The sequence below is a fragment of the Protopterus annectens genome, chromosome 6.part0 (assembly GCF_019279795.1).
Source record: "Protopterus annectens isolate FY-2018-M chromosome 6.part0, PAN1.0, whole genome shotgun sequence".
In the NCBI taxonomy this organism is placed as follows: Eukaryota; Metazoa; Chordata; order Ceratodontiformes; family Protopteridae; genus Protopterus; species Protopterus annectens.
In genome coordinates, this window is record NC_056737.1 from 502,582,589 (window position 1) to 502,595,402 (window position 12,814).

Here is a 12,814-nt window from a genome sequence, read left to right on the forward strand (position 1 = left end):
AAGCAGGAGTAGGAGCTCTACGTGGGGGTCTTATATTCTTTGCCCCTCGAAGAAACTGCTTGAACAAAGGATGCGAAAACAATGGTGGGTCACAATCATAGTGAGCTGAAATTGCTGCAGCATGAATCTTAATGGAAGAGAAGGACAAACCTTTGTCCAATAACTCAGTAAGGTATTGAAGAGCCACACTTAAATTAGGCTCCGAAACCTGCAAATTCTTTGCTGTACTCCAAAATAAAAATCTCTTCCATTCTCCTGCGTACACTTTCCTTGTACTAGGTCTTCTAGCTTCCATAATCACATTTAAAACTTGTTGAGGAAGTTGAGACCTGCTGTGTGTCAACACAGAAGATGCCAGGCTGTTAGATGAAGAGAGTGAAGCTTGACATTGAGCAGATGACCATCCTTCTGAGATAACAGATGAGGAATCAGAGGTAAAGGCCATGGAGGCTTCCTTACCAGACTCCGTAGTAGTGGGTACCAGTGTTGCCGAGGCCAATCTGGAGCTATCAAAATCATCCTTGGCCTGTCTTGTCTGACCTTTAATAGTACCTTTGGAAGAAGAGGCAGAGGAGGAAAGGCATACACATGAAGGTTTTTCCAACTGAAAGACAGAGCATCCACTTTCCAAGCTGTGTGATGAAACCCCTTTGTGCAATACTGTGGCAGCTGGTGGTTTAGTGGAGAAGCGAACAGATCTATGTCTGGAGTTCCCCATGACACTGTCAATTTTTGAAACACATGAAGATCCAGTTTCCACTCGTGGGGATCCATGATTTGTCTGCTTAACACATCTGCTAAGGAGTTCTGTGCTCCCGGCAGAAACCTTGCCTGAAGAGTTAGTTGCAAGCGTAGCAGTCTCCCATAAAATCATTGCTTGCCTGCATAGAGGATAAGAATGTGTTCCCCCTTGCTTGTTGATGTACCACATGACAGTTGTGTTGTCTGTTAGAATCAACACCTGCCCTGGAAGAAGGAACTCCTTGAAAGCCAGTAATGCAAACTGGACTGCTAACATCTCCTTCATGTTGATATGTAGATGCTGTAGTCTGGCAGGCCACTTGTCTTGTATCCACTTTCCATTTAGATGAGCTCCCCAAGCAAAATCCGAGGCATCTGTCGTTAAAATCTGACTCGCCTCTGGCCGGGTCACAGAGAGTCCCTTGTTTAGGTGACATTCCTGAGCCCACCACAAAAATTCTCTTTGAAGGCAAGGTATTATTTGAATGACAGTGTCTAAATCCTGGCAGTGCTGTGTCCATACATTTTTGAGATACCATTGTAACTTCCTCATATGCAGTTTGGCATTGGGAAGCACCAGAATACAAGATGCCATGAACCCTAATGCTTGAAGGACTGTCTTTGCAGTCAGCACGGACTGATGAGATAGTTGATGGAAGTAAAGTGATAGACTCTTTTGTTTGTCCGGGGTTAAAAGGCCATCTGGGCTGCTGTATTCAGTCTCACACCCAGAAAGCACATGTCTTGAGAGGGTACTAGACTGGACTTTATTTCGTTCACAGAATACCCTAGGCATCTTAGCACTGCTATAACATATTCCAGATGCTGTAGAAGGTCGTCCTTTTCTTGAGCCAGAATCAGGCAGTCGTCTAAATAAGGATAGATTTGAATTCCTTGTAGCCTGAAGTAAGCTATCACTGGAGCCAGAACCTTTGTGAATACTCTGGGCGCAGTAGATAAGCCAAAGGGCAATGCAGAGAACTGATAATGAGAATCTCCAGCCCGAAACCGCAGATACTTCCTGCAACTTAGCCTGATAGGCACATGAAGGTAAGCTTCCTTGAGATCTAAAGTTACCATCCAGTGATCTTTGCCCAGCAGGGGTAAAAGCTGTTGTAACGTCAACATCTTGAACTTGGGAATGTCCAGATAAGTGTTGAGGAGAGATAAATCCAAAATCGGTCTCCACGTGTTCCCCTTCTTTGGTACTAGGAACATGCGAGAATAAAATCCTAGGCCCCTTTCTGATACAGGGACTGGCTGAATGGCCCCCATTTGGAGTAACTGAGAAACTTGCTTGTGAGCCTCTCTTCTTTGTGGAGGAGGAACGTCTGGCATGCCTTTGAAAGGGGGCATTGTATGGAAATAAAATCTGACATCCGGTTAAATACTGAGGCAAGAAAAAACCAAAATGTTCCCCAACGGGGTACTTAGCCAACTCTGATTCGGTCTGAAACTCCGGTTTCGGAAATATTTCAGAACGCCAACCTGCACTCGCAAAACTGCTTCTGCATCGGACCACGCGGCAAAAAAGACTGAGGATATGACGCCGGTCATGCGCATTAGTACCCTGACGTACTGACGTCAGTCTAATGCGCCCTGACCGACGTCAGCCTTATACTCTGGTATTCGGGCCGACTGGATGCGGACTATACCCAATAGTTAGGACTGCAGCAATGGAAAACGAAGAACATCAGGAGCACCCAGAGGAAACCAACATGACTGCAGGGAGGACATGCAGACTCCGCACAGAAGCCACCCCAGCCAAGAATCAAACTGGAGAACCTCTAGCTGTGAGGCGACAATGCTAACCACTGCACCACCACAGCCTTCTGTGCACTTTGATTCTCTGTGCCTTAATACTGGATTTCTCCTGTGCAAGGGATTTCTTGACACCAGTGGGACTGCAGATCTTAAGGGAGATGGCAGACATATTGCTAGTAATTACAGACCCATTACCACAGTAATCAGCAAGGTATGTGAAAGTACTTCATTGAAACCTTTACCTACTATGAATCTAGCAAGTACAAATTTATCACATCACATTATTAGTAATAGATCATGCTTATTTAACCTGGTTTGGTTTGCTGACAACATGGTCAAGCTGCTTGATGATTTACCATCTAACATTTTATTTTGAAAGGATCCTTCAAGCAAGGCATTATAGATGGCTTCAGTATACTGTGAAATGATGTAGACAAGATTTACTGCATCTCCATCTGGTTAGCTGATTGTTCATTCTACATAAGTTTATAAAAATAGCGAGTCTTGCCTACTTTAAAATATTTCTAGAGGTGTGTATTATGCATTTGAAAATTATGTATTCCGTACAAGTAGGACTACTGCTGCAAGCATTAGTACCACTTGTTATATAAAAACGTTCACAGATTCATGACTGTGCATTCTCATATTCTCTCTCTCCACAGCTTCAGCAGACATACGGAAGAGTGCAAAACAACTAGCAAGAGGACAGAAGTAGAATAAAACAAAACTCCAAACAAGCTACACCGAAGGTGAGGTAAAAGGGTATATTACAGAGGATGGACCCAACTCATAGAGCTCTAGCTTTATGATGCATATACAGCTTTTATATGTGGTAAGAGGAGACCAATCCTTGATAGAAAATAACAAATAAGGACAGAATCCCTATTATCCTGAATGGATATTCCAAGGAAAAATATCCTCTAGATTATGCTAGCCCCAAAGGAATATGCAAAAATCATATTTAACTTATAGTGTCTTGTTATGGTACACAGGAAATAAACAAATAACTGCTCCATAAACATCACCTAAGGCTATTATGTCTAAAGAAGGATCTACAGATTGGTACTGTAGAAGAGGCTTCCAATAATTAATATGAAAAAAAAAACTGTATGCAGCTAAACAACCATCTGGACAAAGTACGCTTGGAAACATTTTGTTCTAACATTCTCTTTGAAAAACAACACAAACTGCTGGTTGTTATTAATAGTCTTAGTCCTAACAATACAAAATCTAAGCAGGTACACCCATGCAATGGAGCAGGTATTCTGCTTTCTTGGAAAACCTGGGAAAAATAGTTAAGCTGTTCTCTGTGACCACTTTAGAAAAAAAGAAATGCAAGTTCTGAGAGTGAAATGACCATGTGAAAGACCAATTTGGGTGAATTAACTGACAGATCATGAAGCAATAAAATTCCTCTTGCAAACCCTACTATTACTAGAAAGAGAGCCTTCCTGGACAGGTACTCTAATTCTGTTGAGGAGGTGGCCCCAGAGGGAGGCAGTGCCAGTGCTTCCATGATAAAATCAAATTCCAAGGTGGTGAAGGTCTTTGTACAGGCAGCTAAGAAGAAAGGTATCTCTGGCAAAGCCTCCGCACACGCCTTAAGTGAAGCCAGACAGGAGAAGTCTAACCCAGACAGGTAACAAAAGTGGTTGTGGCGTGGACTTTGAAAAAGAAATAACTGTGCTCTGAAATGAATAGAGTGGTGGGGGGAACAACTGCCCCAGGTACAAAGTATTAGAGGGTGCCACTGGCAGTCATGATATGTCTTCAGAGCATTACCAGTATTCAAAATGAATGCCAGTATTGCATTTTCAGTCAGAACTGAAGTACTTTGCTACAGTTTATGCTACTGTCAAGTGCTAAAGTGCTTGCAACAAATGCAGTCATGCCATCTGAGAGAAGGAGACTAAACCCTGAGAGGACATTGTTAGGAGAAGAAATACTACATGTCCATACCATGCCATAAAAAAACACACAAAACAATGGGGATGGAGAGAGGAAGTGACTACTGCAGCAGTGATCATTCAAACATCTACTTTTATGGTAAGTTTACCTACACAACTGTACTGTGTTCTTCAAATTGATCAGTGCTGCAGTAGTCTAAGCTATATGGATAAGATCATCATAGTTTACAATAAATAAGAGGTAGAAGGAGAAGGATTTAGGAGCCTTTGAGAATGGTCCTAGCAAAACCTTTTCTAGACCTGGAGAAGGAATGTAGTTTATAGTGCTTTGTAAAAGAATGCAGAGAACCAAGCTGCTGCTCCTATAGTCTAACCTTTTCCAAAAAGCCATAGACTAAGCCAGGGCCCTGACAGCCCTGACTCTGCCTGGAATATTTTTGTTGTGGTGTGAATATCAAAAGATCATAGCATGAGACACCCATTAGGAAAAAGTTTGCTTTGAAAGAGGTTGTGCATGCTTACCGTCACAAGAGAAATACAGTTGTGTAAGTAAACTTACCATAACAACAGATATTCAAATGATCTCTGCTGCAGTATCGTTAACTATATGGGTTATATCCTGCCAAGGATACAACAGCCAGTCAGCTTCCAAAGCTTCAGGGCACCTTCCACATGGCCAAAATGTCAAGCAGTATGAGCTGGCATGACTACAAGACAAGTTTGGGTGCGAAGCCCTTCAGAGCTTTCCTGCCAACAGAGGAAGGGAGGCTGAGCTCTGAAAGGACAAACCTAGGAAAAGCAAAAAAAATAAAATTTCCATGCCCTAGCATAAAAAACACTCAAAAATCAAGGGGGGTAGAGGGAGGGATCTGCTAATGTAGCAGTGATAATTTGAACATATACTATTTTGGTAAGTTTACTCACATAACTGTAATATGTTCATCATCTTTATCATTGCGTAATTGTCTTAGCTATATGGGTAGATTACCCTAGCTAACTACATTTGGGGGGGTGGAAGGAGAAGATTCCAGGAGCCCCTGAAGAATGATCCTAGCAAAGCCAGATCCAGACCTAGAGAAGGAATCAAGCTTATAGTGCTTTTGAAAATATGTTCAGAGGACCAAGTAGCAGCTTCTAGAATACTTCTAGAATCCAACCCTTTCCAAAAAGCTATACATGAATATTGGCAATCAGCTACTCACTCCTACACAGCATGGTTTTAGACCTGGACACAGTACTAATACAGCCTTATTATCTTTCACTGACACAGTAATTAAAGCTCGTGACTCAGGTAAACTTGTTTCCTCTTGGTTCCTTGACCTATCTAAAGCTTTTGATACTGTTCCCCATCATCTGCTAATACTAAAACTTACAAACCTTGGATTATCCCCTTCCACCATCAACTGGTTTTCCAGTTCTCTCTCTAATAGACAGCGCGCAATCAGATGGCTAGACTCCTTCTATGATTTTCAAGACATCTGAACTGGAGTTCCTCAAGGATCTATTCTTGACTCCCTCTTATATTTACTAATGACACTTACGTAGTATGTTGATGATTCCACAGTTATCTGTTCATCTGATTCCATGCCACATTGTCAACAAATTACCCAAAATGCATTCATTTCCATTGAGACGTGGCTTTCTAATAATTTACTTATGAATCCCACTAAAACTAAACTTATGCTCTTCATCCCCAAAACATACTCTCTACATAAAAAACAATTTACTATTCTCTCCCTGAGCAACAATATAATAGTACATGTCTCTCACACAAAACTACTAGGCATTACTATTGATGAACCCTATGTTTGACCTGCACATACGTAATAACAGTAAGAAAAGTCACCAAAAAATGTCAACTCTCTTTCATCACAAAAACTTCCGAGGCACTCTCTCTAAATGCACTTTATCTACTACCTACCTTCTGCCCTCTCTCTTATATGGAGCCACACTTTTCAACAATCTACAAACCTGCCTAAAATCAAAACTCGAATCTTGCTGCAACAAAATTGCTAAGTTTGCCATCAATACAAAATACTACTCACATCACTGCATAACCCTCCACACATACAATTGGCTTGAATTTCCACTTTACCTTACCTTCATCTAGTTAATCACAGCACATAAAATCATTCACAGACCCATGGCCTGTGCAGCCTTAAATAATATCTTCTACTCCTACTATCCAAGCAGATCTCTTAGGTCAAGAAATAAACAGTTTCTACAACAAGAACATCCAATGACATCAGACAGACAAAATCTATATTCCTGCTCTATACTAAAGTCTCGAACACCCTCCCCTTATCATAACAGCCAACCACATTCACACACCCTACAAGCGTGCATTTAAGGAACACCTATCTAAATCCTGTACATCCTCTTGCTTAACTCCAGGCTAATTTCTAGCCATTTCAACACCCCTTCACCTTCTTTCCCTACTATAAATTCTGTCTTCCTTTATCGCCTTACTTTTTACCTTTTACTCTTTCCTTTCTCCTCCTCTACCCTCCTCTTAGCTGTATTTACCTTGTCCACTTCAGTTTTACCTTTCTCTTATTCCAGCTCTCTTCATCTATGTTCATTCTAGTACTTTTTCCTCCTTTCTTTTCTAAACTATAAGCTACTTATTCCTTTTCCTACTCTGACTACCTTAAATTCTTTGTGCCGTAACTAGCATTGATACTATATATGTATAATGTTCTATAATTATCTGAAGTAGACAATCTTTTACTTTTTATGGTACTGTTTTACTGTATTTTATTTAGTTCTGGTTATTGAAAGCCCATTTCTATAACTACTAATTATTTTACTTTTTTCTACTTGAAATGTTTTGTACTTGGAGTGTTTCTCCACGGGCCTCCACTCAAAATGGGTTCTTTGTGGCCCAGTTGGACTTTCTCGGTAAACAAATGACAATCAATCAATCAAGCAATAAATAATGAAGCCAAGGCCGTGGTAGAGTGAGCCTTAACCCTGCCTGGAATAGTTTTATTATGGTAACTGTAGCCTCAGACAACCATTTGGAAATAGTCTATTTTGTCACTGGCTGTCTTTCTTCTTACTTTCACAAGAAATGAGAGATTGATTCAAAGATCTGAAAGATTTGGTTATATGAAGACAGTACCTGAGGACATTCAAGGTATGGAGTATCCCTTCTCCCTCATTTTTAGGCTCAGGAAAGAAAATGGGGAGAGGAACAGTTTGGCTTAAAGTAAACTTGAATACCACTTTAGCCATAAAAAAAAGTATTAATTCTCAAAGAAACCCTGATCCTATGTAAAATAAGAGAGGGTTTATACCATAAGAACTTACAACTCACATACCCTTCTTGCAGAGGTCAGAGCATCATGTTAAGAACCTCAAGTCAGCCAGGTTGGTTGGTTCAGCTGGAGCAAGTGTTATGTTCTGTAACACAAAATTAAGATGCCAAGGAGAGGCAACTGGTTTTCGTAGAACTCATTTCAAAAACATTTTAACATGACACTACATTGAAATAGAGGATCCATGGACAGACACGCTAAAATGGTCCATAAATTAACCTTGACAGGGAATAAAAAAGGCCATAGGATACTTTCAAGTTGGCTGCACAGTGAGAAACAGCTTAATTCTTGCTCTCCCAGTGTGAAAACAGAAGCTCAGCATAGAAATCCAGTGGACTTTTGTGTTTCTGGGTAAATTTCAGTGACTGGCTAGTAGGTCCACTGCTTGGATGCCAGGAAAAAAAGAAATATAGAGGACCTGAAGGAAAATCAACAATAAATGTGAAGAAAAAACACTGACCGGGAAAAGTACTGCAGCAATCAGCAAAAAGCAGTGCAAGCTCCAGACATGACTTCCAGTAACCTAGAGGAAAGCATAATACAACTGCATATACACCTGGTTCAAATATCAACTCAAACAATGAAGGGCTGGAAAAAATGGAAGAAGCTTTAAACATATACTCAGATGAGGTGATAAAACTGCAAAAATCAGAGGTTGAAATGATGAAAAGGTTGGCTGAATATGAGACTGAAATAAACTCAAGTAATGTAAAGCATTCTAGTAATCCACAACTAACCAAAACAGATAAAGCTTCCAGCTGAAACAAATGGATCAGTAAAAACAATTTTATTTTAATAAAAAAACAAGTAAATTAAATATGTAAGACCTAGGTCTATTTAGCTAAGTGTACATCCTGTCCAGCTTTTTAAATAGGCAAAACTTGAGAGAGCCCTGTGGAAAAGAATTTATGAACACCTTTATTAAAGAAAGAAAAAAAGAAGGTATGCACTCACCATAACGTTCCATGTGAGTTGTTCATCTCGCCTTCATTCTTACTGATGGGTTCGGAGCTGATCCTCAGCTCCGACTTGGCCTAATGCAAAAGCTCAAGGTCTTCAACCTACTCCCTTATCCCATGATGCATTGGTGCTTCCCTCAGATCTTGTTTGCTGCCAATAAAAATACATGCCACTCTTGATATACCAATAACAGGGGAAAAATAGATAAAGGTCAATACAACCATGTCTTAGCTGAATACTCAGTCTCCAAGAAGCTTGGACGGGGGTTGGAGGGTGGGACAAAAGAATGAAGGCATGGAACACTATGGCGAGTACATAACTTCTTTATGCCAAGTTGTTCTATCTTGCCTTTCATTCTTACTGATGGGTTAGCTGGAACACTATGGCGAGTACATAACTTCTTTATGTCAAGTTGTTCTATCTTGCCTTTCATTCTTACTGATGGGTTAGTGTCCCAAGCACCATCTTTCTGGGGTGGCTCACGGGAGTATATTCTTCAAGACAGTGAAACCAAAGGAAGCCCTGTCCCTGGAAGCCCCATCTACTTTGTAATGAGTGATGAAGGTATGAGGCCTTGACCAAGTAGCTGCTGCACAAACAGTATCTATCGGTAATTTGGCAGTAAAGGCTGAAGAGATGGAGACAGCTCTAGTAGAATGGCCCTTTATCTTACGATGGAATAGTGTATTTACTGAACCGTAAGTGAAAGAAATATAATCTGATAACCATTTTGATAAAGTGGTTTTGACCACAGGTGCACCTTTCTTGGACTCTGAGAAAGAAAACAAAGAGCTGTTCTGTTTTCCTGAAATCTTTGGTCCTGTCAAATTAGAATTGAAGCTGTCTGTGAACATCAAGCTTGTGCAGCATATACTCCATCTTACTGTCATATTTAGGGAAGAAAACAGGCAACTCTATAGACTGACTGAGATTTGCCTCTGAACATACTTTTGGTGAAAATGAGGGATTTGTCCGAACAGAAACTCTATTATTATGAAAAATCATATATGGGGGTTTAATGGACAAGGCCTGTAACTCTGAAACCCTTCGAGCAGAAGCAATGGCCACTAGAAATATGGTTTTCCATGTTAGATACTTCGGGTCACATGAAGAGGCTGGTTCAAAAGGTGGTAGGATGATTCGAGAAAGAACAAAATTTAAATTCCACAGAGTAATCGGAGATTTAATGGGTGGTCTCAAATGTAGTGTGTCTTTGAGAAACTCCTTGGAAAGTCTATGTAGACCCTTGATTACCAAGATGAAAGTTAGATATTGCAGCTAATTGGACTTGAATAGCTGCAGCAGCTGCCCCCTCATTCAATAGCTCAGTCAAAAATTCCAAAACAGAAGATACAGGAGCTAAATAGGGATCAATGTGGCTTTTTAATGCCCATATTGAGAATCTTTTCCATTTGCTAAAATATAACTTCCTAGTAGACGATTTGTGGCAAAATATCAGTATATGTTGAATTGCAGCTGAAATATTCTGAAACCTGGTTATATTTGGAATTGGAGCAGCCAAGCTGTCAAGTTGAGGGACTGAAAAGATGGATGAAGAGCCCCTGATGAGTGAATCAGGAGGTCTGGAACTGGGCCCAAGATCCAAGGTCGTTCCAATAGATGAGGCTGTAGGAATGGAAACCAAATCTGATGTGGTCAGTAGAGGGCTATGAGTATTATGGTCCTTCCCAGAACACTGGCTTTCTGAAAAACTTTGGGTATCAGAGGAAAGGCATAAAGGAGACCCGGGGGCCAATCGTGTTCAAGCGCATCTCTTGGGGCATTCCCCGGGTGGGGGATTAGGACAAAATAGCTGCTGCATTTCGCATTTGTGGGGGTGGCAAAGAGATCACAGCAAGGCTGGCCCCATTTGTGGAATATCCTTTCTGCTACTTCTTTCTTCCGGGACCACTCGTGAGGCAATAGAACTGCTCTGCTCAGTTTGTCTGCTATAACGTTGAACCTTCCTGGGATGTGCATTGCTATCAGAAAGCGCTAGGTGGAGGTCACCCACTGCCATACTCTCAGGGCCTCTCGACATAGAGTGTAAGATTTGGTCCCTCCTTGTTTGTTGATGCACCAGACTACTGACATGTTGTCCATCTGGACTGCAATAGTCCCTAGAGGGAGAGTGTCTTGAAAGGACTGCAATACTAGAAGTACTGCTCTCATCTCTAGGACGTTGATATGCAGATTGGCCTCATGTATTGTCCATGTGCCTTGGGCTGTCCTTCCCTGATAATGCCCCCCCCCCAATCAGGGAAGGGTCCGTGGTCACTGTGGCAATCAGGGTTGGTAAAACAAAAGGTCGCCCTATTGTTACCGAATGCAATGTTAGCCACCACTGTAGGTCCTTTTTGCAGGTCTTCGTGATTTTAATCTGATGAGACATTGGCAGATTTTGAAAAGACCACTGTGTGAAAAGCAGCCATTGAAGTATGCGCATGTGCATTCGACCCAGTGGAATTGCAATGATTGCTGCCGCCACTGTACCCAATAATTTGAGAACCAGAGATGCCGGGGCTTTTTTTTCTTGAAAGAAGGGTATAAACTTTTTGACAAAGAGCATAGACCCTTTCTGGTGGAAGTTTTATGGACACTCTGGTGGTGTCTATGTCTGCTCCAATAACCATGGTATGCAGCGTTGGTGATAAGGCAGACTTTTCTAAATTTATGGTAATCCCAGCTGACAGAAAAGATTCATGGTCATGTCCCTCGCATGTATGAGTTGATGCCTGGTGGTGGCGGTTAGGAGCCAGTCGTCTAGGTATGGAAACACCTGGAATTCTAGGCATCTCAGGTGAGCCGTGACTACTGCCATACATTTAGTGAACACCCTGGAAGCTGTAGTGAGACCAAAGGGCAGAGCTTGAAATTGGTAGTGACTGGCTCTTAGCCGAAAGCGCAGGTGATCTCTGGACACTCTGGCCATTTTTATATGGTAGTACGCATCCCTATCGAGCACATCCAATTGTCTTTCCCTAGAAAAGGGAGTACTGACTGCAGTGTGACAATCCGAAACTTTGTCTTTTTTACAGATTTGTTCAGTCTGCTGAGAGCCAAAATTGGTCTCCAGTCCCCTGTTTTCTTTGGAACTAAAAGAACCTTGAGTAAGTTCCGGACCCTATCTGGTCTGCGAGGACCAGTTGGATGACTCTTTTTTTCTAGCAACCTTTGAAGTTCTATGGCTGTTTGTTCCCTGTGACTGGGAGGGACGTCCGGGATTCTGTTTATGGGGGGGGGGGGGTAAGTAAGGGAATAGAGTAACCTCTGGAAATGATGCTTTGTACCCAGCTGTCTTTTGAAATTTTTAGACAGGTGTCTGCGTACAAAGATAAGCGTCACCCGACTGCCTCCAGAGATGGGCAGGCGGGCCTCCTCTCAGGAGTGCTGATAGGGCTTCACAAAGAACTGATTTCTGTCACCCTTCTTCTCCTTTCTGAGCTTTGGGGTAAGGTCTGGTAGGTGTGGAAAAACAGACTCTGACAGCAGACAGTCTTTCTGTCTTGTTCACTCCTGGTAGGCATTTCTTTCACTTTGGGTCTAACAAGGGATGAGCCATCAAAAGGGGTGTTGATAAAGGATGACTTAAAGGGCTCCGCAAATAAAAATAAGTGAATCCAGGAATGTCTCCTAAGAGGAATTCCTGAAGCCGCTGCTCTATTCGCTCCATCAGCTGCGTATGAAACCAGACACATGGACGAGTTTACTATGGAATTAAAGGTAGAGAGGTTGGAGCATACTTTGTCTGAGACCCCCACAGCTACTGAACCCTGAAGAGTATCTCCTAGCTCTTTAATGAGATCTCTTTGTAGCCTAGTGAAGTGAGTAAGATAATTCAGTGACCTAATGGCAAAAGTCGCTGAAGTAAACATGCACTTCCCATATCTGTCTATGACCCAGGAATCTTTATTCGGGGGATGGACAGACATCGAAGTTTCGGATAACTCCTTCTTGGTGGCTGCTGCCGCCACCACCATGGCATCAACAGAGACTCCTTTAATAAGAAATGCCTTATCCTGTGGTGAGGTAAACAACTTGTTGGGCCTCCTAAGGACAAGTTCCACTGTATCTGGAGACTCCCATGCCTTTTGACAAACTAGGTCCATAAGTTCATCGAAA